The following is an 11,902-nucleotide window of genomic DNA, read 5'->3' as shown; positions in this document are numbered from 1 at the left end:
CCAACCTTGCAAGCTTCCCCAATCCTACTGGCTTGTCCTGGGACTCCCCCTTTTGCCTCCTTTTACCTGATTTTGGGTGGCTATAGCTCGGGCACTTCCCCAGCTGGGGCACTCAGCAACCATGGAGGGTTCAGCCCTGTCCACGGCTCAGGACATAGTCTGGCCCAGGGCAGGGGAGGTGAGGAACAGAAGGAACCTTCAGGACCTAAACCTGGTCCTGCCCCTGCCCCTGCCTAAGGCTCGGCTCTGTCACCTACTGTTGGAGCTGCAGGTCTTGTGCCACTGAGGGGAGTTGGGCGCGGCACCTACCTCTGATATACCTGCTCTATTCACCGCCCAATTAACTGGCCAGTCCTTCCCCACCGAAAGCCCCATTCGATCAGAGGCAGGGCCTCTACGGAGGGCAGCCTGGGTGGGTCTCACTGGGAAGGATGCTGGGGGTCTGCAGTGAGGGCAGAGGTGGGGGGAAGGGCCTATGCAGGGGCAGAGACAGGGCTGGGGCCGAGGGTGGGGTGTGAGGTCAGGTCTGTGGCTTGAGCTGGGGCAGCGGCTGGGGCTATGACAAAGGCTGGCACAGGCTCTGGATCAAAGGCTAGGGCTGGAGCAATGGCCAACCCTGAGGAGTCAGGCTCATTGTTATTCTGGGACGATTCCCAATCTCGCAGTCCTCAGCAATTCCCCTCGTGACCCCTCAGCAGCAGGCAATGGATTTGGTCCTAATTGGCTGAGGAATCCCTGAGCAGGTCCCAAGGGAGCTGCCTGTATTACCCTCCATGGTTCTGGAGCCCAAAAAACATTTGTTGTGGCCAACTGAGAAATGGAGGTGGGTGGGCCTGGATCTGGTCTTGGGTTCAGACGAGGAAATGCTGCTGCTGAGGGAGAGAAGCCCAGGGTCTAGGGCTGCCCAGAGGGTCAGAGCCAGCCTGGAGGCGGGGGTGTGGTATAGAGGAGGATTGGAGGAAGTCCCCCCAGAGTTGACCATGTCTGAGGTGGTTCTTGGGATAAGAATGAATGAGGAGAATAAGGTGGGAAAGACATTCCCGGCAGAAGGAACAGCAGGGACAAAGGTTCAGAGGCACAAAGTAGCAGGCATGGACTGAGAAATGCAGGCAGACACTTAAAAGCACAAGGTGAAGGTCAAAGCTGGGATGCGTCTGGAGCCAGAGTGTGTCCACCAGGATCTCTGAATGCCTGCAACAGAAACTGACAGGGCTACTCTGGACAAAGAGAGCATCAACGGAAGGCTGTGAGACATTGCACAGAATCGGAAGAAAGGCTAAAAACCCAGGCCCAGAGAGGACCGGGGCCTAGGGCAGCCCTGGAGATCCAGGCAGCAGGAACTCAGGGGGATAACCTCCCAAATGAACCCTCCCAACCCCTTTCCATAAGTTTCTCCATCCTTAAGAATCAGAGTCCTGGGACTTCCCTGGTGGCGCAGTGGTTAAAAATCCTCCTGCCAATGCAGGGGACACAGGTTCGAACCCTGGCCCAGGAAAATCCCACATGCCAGGGAGCAACTAAGCCTGTGCGCCACAACCACTGAAGCCCGCACACCTAGAGCCTGTGCTCCGAAACAAGAGAAGCCACCGCGATGAGAAGCCCGCGCACCTCAATGAAGACCCAATGCAGCCAAAAATAAATTTATTTTAAAAAATAATAATAATCAAAGTCCTTACAGAAGGTGCCCAGCTGGCTGAGCCTGGGTCATGTGCCCGCCCCGTGGCTTGACTGACAGCCACATCATAGGCTCTGCCTTGGGGGCCGGAGGTTGCCCTGAGCAAATCCCGAGGCTGTGGACTCTAAAAGGGGAAATGGCCCCTGAACTGGGCCTCACCACATGGAGGCTCAGAGGAGCCGGAACAAGGAGTCTGGGCTTCATCCTGAAGGCAACGAGCGGCTGAAGGAGAGGCGTGGTCAGACTGGCATTTCGGAGCCCGCTGTCGGGCTCAGCGCGGAGTGGAAGCAGGCAGGCCAGCCGTTGCAGCGGCTGACGTTGTCTGCATGCTTGTAAGCACTTTTCATGCGGGCGTTGATTTACTACGACACGTCCACGAGGTCAAACCTGTTAGTGTTTCGCAGATGGGGAAACTGAGGCCTAGAGAGGTTGAGTAACTTGCTCCAGGTCTCACCGTTGGGAAATTGCTGAGCTATGAATCCAGGAAGTCGGGACTCTGGAAACATCTGGGAGGTTGAGGTGCTGGGACAACACCTTGGGGGTCCTACAAGCCAAGACATAGAGTGAAGGAGGCGGCCGTTGGGGAGATTCCATCAGCACCTTTAGGCGTCAGGCCTTCATTTATGAAGGTCACGTGACTGACCCTCTTCTGGCTGAAAGCAGGTGCCGGAGCAGCCTCACCAGACCCTCATCTCTCCCCAGGCTCAAGCCCCACAGCACCTGATCTCCCAGGAACTTAGGGCCCTAAACCACTTGACCCAGTATAGCCACAGGCAGGGGTTGCTGTGCGCACGGTGGCACCATTCGCTTCCCAGTGAGGATTTTATTTTATTTTATTTTTTGTTGTTGTTTTTGTGTTTTTTTGCGGTACACGGGCCTCTCACTGTTGTGGCCTCTCCCGTTGCGGAGCACAGGCTCCGGACGCGCAGGCTCAGCGGCCATGGCTCACGGGCCCAGCTGCTCCGCGGCATGTGGGATCTTCCCGGACCGGGGCACGAACCCGTGTCCTCTGCATCAGCAGGCGGACTCTCAACCACTGCGCCACCAGGGAAGCCCGAGGATTTTATTTTTGGCCTGAAATGTGCCCCCCGCCTGCCCCCGTGGACAAGGCTGGGAGAGAGACTGCGGTTCCGGAGATATTTCTCCCTGTCAGGCCCTACAGAGCCCTACAGAAAGATGGCCACAATTACCAGGGCTTGACACCGGTTATGGACTTACTGCTGCCTGGCTCTTTACCAGGCATCTCTCTTTGAATTCTCAGAACAATCCTCCCAGGGGGTGTAAGCATCACTCCGTTTTGCAGATAAGAAAACTCAGGATCGATGAGGTGAAATCACTTGCCAAGGGCACACGGCTCATACGCGGTAGCGGGGCTGGCTGTGCAATCTGTGGGACCCAGCGTAACAGGAAAATGCTGGGCTCCTTATTCAGAAAGTTAAGAATTTCAAGACAGCAATGACAGAACGTAAAACCAAGTAGGGAATCTTTTTTTTTTTTTTTTGCGGTACGCGGGCCTCTCACTGCTGTGGCCTCTCCCGTTGCGGAGCACAGGCTCTGGACGCGCAGGCTCAGCGGCCATGGTCACGGGTCCAGCCCCTCCGCGGCATGTGGGATCTTCCCGGACCGGGGGCTCTCAACCACTGCGCCACCAGGGAAGCCCCGGGAATCTTTTGAGCCTGGGCCTTGTACAACTGCATAGGTCCTGCCCTGGGACTTGGACCCAGGTCTAGGGATTCCAGAACCTGTTCTTAAACACCCACTCCCTTCCAAACCCACTAAGCTGCCCCCGAGCCCTCCTCTCTGCTCTGGTTCGTCCTCTTCCTCCCCCTCCTCTCTCCAGCAAGCTGCAGTGACTAGGGGTGGAGTCATGGGCTTACCTTGGGGCTGAAAGGAACTTTGAAAAGAGGACATCAAGGCGAGAGAGGCAGGAACTGCCAAGGTTCCACAGCTGGTGAGTGGCCCAGGTCGCAGACCTCCCAGTGCAGCCTCTATGCCCTGGGCTTTGGGAGAGAGAAATCCAAGGCCAAGCTGTCTGTTACAGACAGCTGGGAGTCTGCTTCAAGGGCAGAGCCGCAATTAAATGGCAATCGAATCCCCTTTTAAAAAGCATTAACAAGGACTCAGTGGGGCTGGAATTTGACCCCAGGGCTTGAGTCTCACAGCACAGCAGAAGGGAAGGCCGGATCAGGCCTCTGCCCAGAATTCCAGCCCCACCTGCTCTGCAGCCCCAAATGCCCCCCAACAGGAACAAGGCTGGCCTTCTGCACCCATAGGTGATGCCCAAGATGCAGAGAGTGAGGCTGTGGGGCCAGGCAGTTCTACCAGCTGTGTGACCTTAGAAGAAGTACATAACCTCTCTGAGCGTCAGTTTCCTGAAATGCAAAGTAGAGATCATAACAACCTAGGATTAAATGAAATAATCCACATAGAACAGTAACATTATCTCAGTTTTTTAAAAAATAGCCTGTGTGTGTGTGTACAAAGAAGAAAGTCTAGAAGGATAAGAGTAAACTTTTTAGAGCCTTATTTTAGGGGCTGAGTATGAGGGGAAACCTTTCTGTAATTTTAATTCTTTGAGGAAAGCAAGCAGCTCTGCCTGACACCTGGTAGGTATTTGATTAGTTTTGTTTTCTGTTCCTCCCTTCTCGCTTCTTGCAGAAGGTCACAGTGACAGTGATCCCCCAGTACAGGACCCTTTTCTGAGAGTGAGTTTTGACACAGGGAGGGACTGGAGCAGACGAGCCCTGTTGCTGGGACTGGTGCCAAAGGCGGCTTCAGGGAAGGGACTGGGAGTGTGTGAAGTCTGTGGGGGGCGAGGGAGCGGGGTGGGGGGGGCAGGTGCAGGCAGACAAGCGGGGCCTAGTGATTCTGCCGGCACCTCGCTAAGACCTGGCGCTGCTTAGATCCCCCGCTCCCACTGAGCTAGACTCTCAGATCTATCCCTATCCCCTCCCTCCCACCCCAGCAAAAACCAGAGCAGCCCTGGCCCCCGGGAAGCTGTGCTGTGGCAGCTCCTCCTCTGAGGTCCTAGACTGGTTCCAGCCCTGGTCCTTGCCCTGCCCCAGGGGAGGTCCCGCATCCCAGAACTGGGAATCTCCCAAGCAGGTCGTAGGACCCTCCAAGACCATCTCTGGGGCAGCCCTCCTGGGGCCCTCCTGGGAGGGAGGACAGACGCCATGGCCCCAGTGTCCACCAGTGGGAGCTGGGCCTCCCAGTGTCTATGACTGTGACATCTTGGCTCCTTCCACGCCCCACCCCCAACCGCAGCTCAGAGGACCCACCCTCCTGGGAAGAGGTGTGGGAAAGGGGTGCTCTGACCACAGGCAGCCAGGGACATCATTATTTCCTCTTCATCCTAGACCATAAGCTTCCCAGGAAGAATCTTCATGGCAACTTAGGGAAACACTGAAGTATAGGGAACAGAAAGGGTTTAGGGGCCTGGCAGGCCTGGGCTCAATCACACCTCTTCCATATTCCAGACGTGTAACGTTGGGCAGGTCACCTCCCTGCTCTGAGCTTCAGTAATGGGGTCATCTCAGCAAGGCCCACTGGTTCTGCCTTCAAAATCACTCAGATCCATCCACTGGCCCATCCTGGTCCAAACCCCCATCTCTCCAACATGGACCAAGGCAATGGCCTTCCCTGCGGGGCATCCCTGCAATGACATTCCCTGCAGGGCATCCCTGCTTCTCTGTCCCCTGCAGACCATTCTCCCCCCTGCAGCCAGAGGGCGCTCCTTCAGGCGCAGATCCACTCTCCCCACCTCCCTGTCTAAAACCAGTCTGAGGCAGATAAATGTTTACCCACCTGCTGCCCATTTCCATGGTGTAAATACTCCCACCATGGCTGATTTCAAGCTACTAATAGTTTAACAACAGCAAAAATCCTGAAGATTTAACAGGTGGTTCTCATGTGCGGGCATCAGTGGGCTGCAGCACTCCACCGCTTAAAAACCCTCTAATAACTACAAATGAAGCTTAAACCCTGGATGACCAGGCCCCCAGTGATCTGGCCCCCAGCTTGGCCATGCTTCCCACATTGTTCTTCTCCTGCCCCACTCAGAGCCTTTGCACCCGTGGTTGCCTCTGCCCAGAGCACCATTCTCCCAGTTCTTCATAATACTTTTTCTTCTTTCCTTTCCGATCTCAGCTCAGATGCACCACTCAGAGTGGCCTCCCCTGACCATCTTGAACCCCCCTGACTCCTGCTTACCTTTGGTCTTGCCTCATTCTCGTCGAGGTCTATTTTGGTCTCATTACTCTGGGCTGTCTCTCTCCCTACTGGAATCTGATCTCCATCAGGGCAAGGATTGGGACTAAACTGTCCCTGCTGGGTCTTAGCGTCTAGAAGTATAGTACCAGACACACAGCAGGCGTTCGATAGTTGTATGGGTACAAGCACAGCTTTGGAGATACACAGCTTTGGGTCTGAGTCACGGCTCCCCCACCAACCATTCTACATAACCATCACTGAGTCACTTAATCTCATTGGGCTTCAGTTTCCTCATCTGTAAATCGGGGACAGCAGCGCCTATGTGATGGAGCAGTGAGAACCTAAAGATGACATGTGTAGGATGTTCAGTACAGTATCTGTTGTTACCAGGGCCCCAGAAAATGGAAACAGCCTCTTCACTTGCATATATCCAGCAACAGGGACCTCATTCCCTCCCAAAGTAGCCGTGTCCACCTCTGGGCCACTCTGACCGCCAGAACATCTGCCCTTCCTTACACTGAAGCCAAATATGTTTCCTCATCATGTCCCTCGTTAAGTCCCAGTTCAACTGCTTCCCCGCAGAAAGTCTTGTGTCGTTATAACCACGTTGTTAATGTTGAGCACAGATTTATGTCACATTTCGGCACGGCAGTGAAGGCAGATGTGACAACCTCAGCAGCTCTTCTCTAGTCATGAGCTGTGCGGTCTTGGCACGTCTCCTGACCTGGCTGAGCCTCAATTTCTTTCTCTGGGAAATGGGGGTTAACATAGTACCTACCTCGTACGTAGCCGTGGGGATTAAATTAGCTGATATACACATACACTTAGCAGCTGGCACGTAGTAAGTGCCCCCCGACACAAAAAAGCTGATATTATCGCTATTACCCTGCCTGATGTTAGTCCAGCATTTGTGCCATTTTCGGGTCCACAGCCATTTCTGGTTAAGGCCAGAACCTCTCTTGAAGCTCTGTAGCCAAGCTGGAAAAAGAGCCAGTTCTGTCTGGGTCACCCACCCCACGTGCACCCCCAGCTGCCAGAGCTGCCCCCTCACCGTGGACCCCTCACCGTGGAGTCTCAGCACTTCCCAAACTCTCCTGGGGTATTACCTGACCCTGGGAGGTCACTCCACCACTGAGCTTGGAGGCAAGGCCCCCAAACCCCAGGCCACGAGCTTCCCCGAGTAGGGGCTGAATCCCCAGCTGGGGTGGCTTCTGCCAGCTCCCTAGATGCTCTGGGCATCCCGATGTTCCTAAAAATGCTGGTGCTGGTGGGTGAACGGGGCGAAGGAGACCAAGCAGGAGCCGCAGTGAGGAAGGAGGACCAGGGCGGTGTGGAGTTCGGAAGGCCAGGAGGAAGGGGACAGAGGTGAACCAAGTTCTCACCTGGCTCCAGGGTTCCCCAGGCCCCGGCACTGTGAATACGACGAGCCATCACACTCGTGATTACATCACCTGTGTAGGTGTAATTAAGGTTCTGCATCAGTGGACTGAGAAGTGGGAGATCGCCAGGTGGGTCTGATGTAATCACAGGAGCCCTGAAAAGGCAGCGCGTCTTCTCCCGCTGGTGGCAGAGGGGCGAGTCTAAGACTCCAAGTCCATCTGACACCCTGCCCTCTCTCTCCAAATGTCCTTGTCCTGGATGCCACCCCCCTCGGGGCTCTGCTGTGAGCTCAAAGCTGAGGCTGAGAATTCGGCCACGTCTCTGCTGATGGCCAGGACCTGCTCATGGGAACAGGGACTGGGGCCGTTTCTGCCCATGGCCCTGGGGGCATTTTAGGGATGATGCCACGCAACTGCAGAGATGTCTGGGCCAGTCTCCTCATCTTTAGACTATGTTCCTGCCCCCAGGGAAGCCTCCCACTGCCCCAATAGGAGAAAGAAGCAGCCTGTATGTAGCTCCGTCTCGGCAGGGCAGAGTATAAGAGCTTGAAACCCACCTATTCCTCTAGTCAGGGGTGGCTGGAAATGCCCATGACCTGAGGGATGTGTTAGTGTATCAGTCAGGGACCCTGCAGGTGGAATCGCCAGGTTTAGAAAGAAAAATACAGGACACCCAGTTAAATTTGAATTTCAGATAAACAGCAAGGAATTGTTTAGCATAAGTATATCCCACACAATTTGGGGGACATACTTAGACTGAAGGACAATTTATTGTGTCTGAAAGTCAAGTTTAACTGGATATCTTATATTTTATCTAATACAAGACACAGCAGGCACATGCAAAAGGTCAAATGAAGAGTTGATGAAGTTGATGAGGGGACAGAGGGGTGGGCAGGGTCAAGGGCATTAAGGCAGACTGAGGCACCTGGTCCAGGAGCCATGGGAAGCTGTTACCATCCCAGGGAGGAAATGGTGCTCTGGAGCCTGGTGAGAAGCCACCTGAAGAGCTGCAGCCATGGAGGATGGAGCCCCTGGGAACTCAGGCCCAAAGCAGAGGGGGAGCTGGAGAAATGAACACCCCCGACGGCTCTCTTGTCCCGCCCACCTGGCTTCCCATTGGCTGGACCCGGTCAAAAGCCAGAGGGCAGGGACCTTGGTGATGCTCTGGTCAGCCTGCCGGGCACAGAAGCGCAGAGCAGGGATCTGACAGCAAAGGGGCAGCCAGCACAGTGTGGAGAAGGGAACCAGGGCTTCTTAATCCCCCTTAGGCTCTGTCCCCTTGACCAGACTACAGAGGACTTTCCCGGAAGGCTGGGCGGGGATGGGGCAGAGTCACAGATGCTACACATAGGCCCTCAGTCCTCCAGGAAGAGGCTCCGGGTGCAGGCCAAGCAGATGTGGCCAGATGTCTGCAGGGGCCTTTCACCCCTCAAAGCGTGGCTCCAACTGGCTCCAAGCTCATTAGGGTCTCTGGCCCTTTGAGTCCAAAACCTCTCCCAAGACTTCTGCCAGTTCCAGGGCTTCTGTTCTCCTGCCCCACAAGGCCCGTGCTCCAGACTGGCTATCTCCACCCAGACTGGACCCCTCCCCCTGTAGGCTCACTGTCTACAGCACCCACCCTTCAGGAGCCTGACTGATCTTCCTGGGAAATTCAGGCAGGTGGGAGGGTGCTACCCGTCCCCCCTCCGCCACTGCCCCTGGGTGCAGGGCTGGTCCTCCACATCGCCCTCCCCCACTGCCTCCTTCCTGGGGCCGCAATTTTCTCTCTCTGCTGTGCGGAGCTTCTCCCCTTCCCCTGAAGGCCCAGAATGAGGTGGGAGTCACATCCACCCCAAACTTATATCCGAGTATCTCCCAGAAAAGACCCTCTCTCTCTCTGTCTCTCTCCCTCCCTCCCTCCCTCCATCCCTCCCCCCACCCGTGTACCTTGCACCAGGCTGTAGAAATGAAAGGACCCTCCCCAGGCTGCTCTTTGCCATGTGAGGATACAACGAAAAGACAGCCGGCTACCTACAAGCCAAGGTCTGTCAGCACATTGATCTTGGTCTTCCCAGCCTCCAGAATTCCGGAGCCGGAGGCAACCCTGCCTCAAACATACAGATGATGCCAGGCCTTAAGGAATGCCAGTGCAACGTGAGAATTCGGGTCACCGACTGAGAAGCCAGCTACCTACCCACCTGGAACGCTGACCTTGGACTGATCCGCGAGAGGAGTAAAGGTCTGTCTTTGGTAGCCCCGAAGGAAACCAGAGCACCTCTCCATCATCTCCCCCACAGGCCAGGCCCTCAGTGAGGCCTGCAGAGCTCTCCTGGTCCAGCGTCTGCCGACTCCTCCAGCCCACGGCTGCCCTTCCCCACACGCTGCACTCCGGCCAGGCCCACCTCCTGTGGTTGCCCACCTGGCCGCGGGCTCCAAGGCCACGGATCTTGGCTTATGCTGTGCCCTCTGCCTGCGATGCCCTGCGCCCACCTGTGCACCGAGACAACCTTCACCAGCTGAGACTCAGGGTGGCCTGTTCCTCCTTTGTTGGAAGGTCTCCCGGCCCCACACGCCCCGCCCCACGCACTAACCCCTCCCCTCCCCTTCCCTCCCCCTCCCCCTCTTCCTGGCCCCTGCTCCCTGCCCCGCAGGCTGTGCCTCCCTGGGGCTGGGATGTAGGGTTTCTACATCCCAGTGGCCGACACTGCTTCTGGCTCTTAGTAGGGCTCCTGGCATTTCATTTGTGCCTCGAGGATAAAAATAGTGATAGTTACAGTTATCGAGCCTCAAGCAGCCACTGCCCTAGACCTTCTCATTGAAACGCTGTATCGGCCCCAGGAGGAAGGTGCTAGTTATGGCTCCTGACTTACAGGGGAGAACCTGGGGCCCCGAGAAGGCTGAGTAAGCCGTCCAGCAGAGGGAGAGGGGACATTCAGCAGACCACCCAAGCCGCATCTGCTCTAATCCTGCAGCAGCCACTGTGCAGAACCTGCCCAAAGGGTGGAGGGAGAGGGCATTGCCGCTCCAAGAGGGTCCAGTGCAGCCACGTGCAGACGATGGAGCAAGGTTGGGGGCACCGAGGGAACGAGGCTGCAGAAGGTGGGGATGATCTCTGGGGGGGGTGACCGCAGAGGCCTCGGAGATCCCACCAAGACCGCCTGGGCAGCACGCGTCAGAAGCAGCCTGTTTTGATTCTCTCAGCATCCACGTGCCCTCTGGGGACGCAGCAGCCCTCACCCCGACGGGCACCAGACTGCGTGGGTCAGAAACCAGAGGCCACTGGGCACCGCAGCCTGGAGATTATCTTCAGGCCCCAATGGTCCTTATCCCAGGACATGTGGCACAGCCGACACCTGATCCCGTTTGGTCAGGCTAAATAGAGACCTAGAGGCCTGGAGAGAAGGATAAGACTGAGGGGCCAGCTGGCCATCTGGGGCCACCCATAGGCCCTGCATCAACAAGAAGAGGAGCCCAGGGGCTGGCAGTCATCCCCCACAGCACAGCCCTGACTGCTGGCAGCACCGGTGTGCACCCAGGTCACACGCTTCTCGGCGGCCAGGCCAGGAGCGATGACAGTGCAGTTTGGAGGCGATGCTGACTGGCTTCAGTGGCACCAGGAAAATTGGGAAGTAAGAGAGGAAGGGAAAGAACAGAGAGAGACAGAGAATTTTAAATCCAGCCCCTGTGTTGACCGAGTGAACTTGGAAATGTATCTTAAAGCCTCCATCTCCTTACCTGTGAAATGGGGACTGCCACATCCGCCCCTCAGGACAGCGTGAGGCTGACCACAAGTGCCCATGCTTTTCAAGCTCTCGGCCACCGCATTCCAGTGTCCGCTCACCCCAGGGCCTCCTGAAGGGTCAGCCTCACTGGGGCGTGTACAAGCCCGTGTGTGCATGGGTGTGGGAGAGAGTGACCTGTGCAAACACATGTATTGACTGAATTCTGCCCAACAGCTAGTTACTTTGCAGTTATGTGTAATGGGAGGTTGAATCCCAGGATTCAGAGACTCGTCCAAAGCCATTGTTGTCCCATTTTTAATTTCTGATTTTGAAATAATTACATAGGCTTGATTTGAATTCAGCTGACTTACAATTAGAATTTTTATTCTCAGAGAGCAAAGAGATGTGGGTACCCCAACTGACAGCTACTCACTCTGGTTTCAGAGGCGCTCAGAGTCTGGAGGAGCTGGTGTTCTTAACAGCTCTCAGGGCCGTGCTTTCCTTCTTTTCTCAGGGCTCCAGAGAGGGGAAAGACTTGCATAGGGGTCACACAGAACTTTCCAGAAGGGCCAAGACCAGCACCCTAGAGGCCAGGCCTGAGCTCTTCCCAAGGTGCCAGGTGCCTCTTACCACACACATGCGCCAAGAAAGACAGATCTATCTATCTATCTATCTATCTATATATATATATATTTTTTTTCTTGCGGTACGCAGGTCTCTCACTGTTGTGGCCTCTCCCGTTGCGGAGCACAGGCTCCGGACGCGCAGGCTCAGCGGCCATGGCTCACAGGCCCAGCCGCTCCGCGGCATGTGGGATCTTCCCGGACCGGGGCACGAACCCATGTCCCCTGCATCAGCAGGCGGACTCTCAACCACTGCGCCACCAGGGAAGCCCCAGATCTATATTTTTAGGAAACAAGAGACATCAACAGTTA

Source organism: Globicephala melas, chromosome 2 (assembly GCF_963455315.2).
Source record: "Globicephala melas chromosome 2, mGloMel1.2, whole genome shotgun sequence".
In the NCBI taxonomy this organism is placed as follows: domain Eukaryota; kingdom Metazoa; phylum Chordata; class Mammalia; order Artiodactyla; family Delphinidae; genus Globicephala; species Globicephala melas.
Note: the sequence above shows the minus strand (reverse complement) of the source record.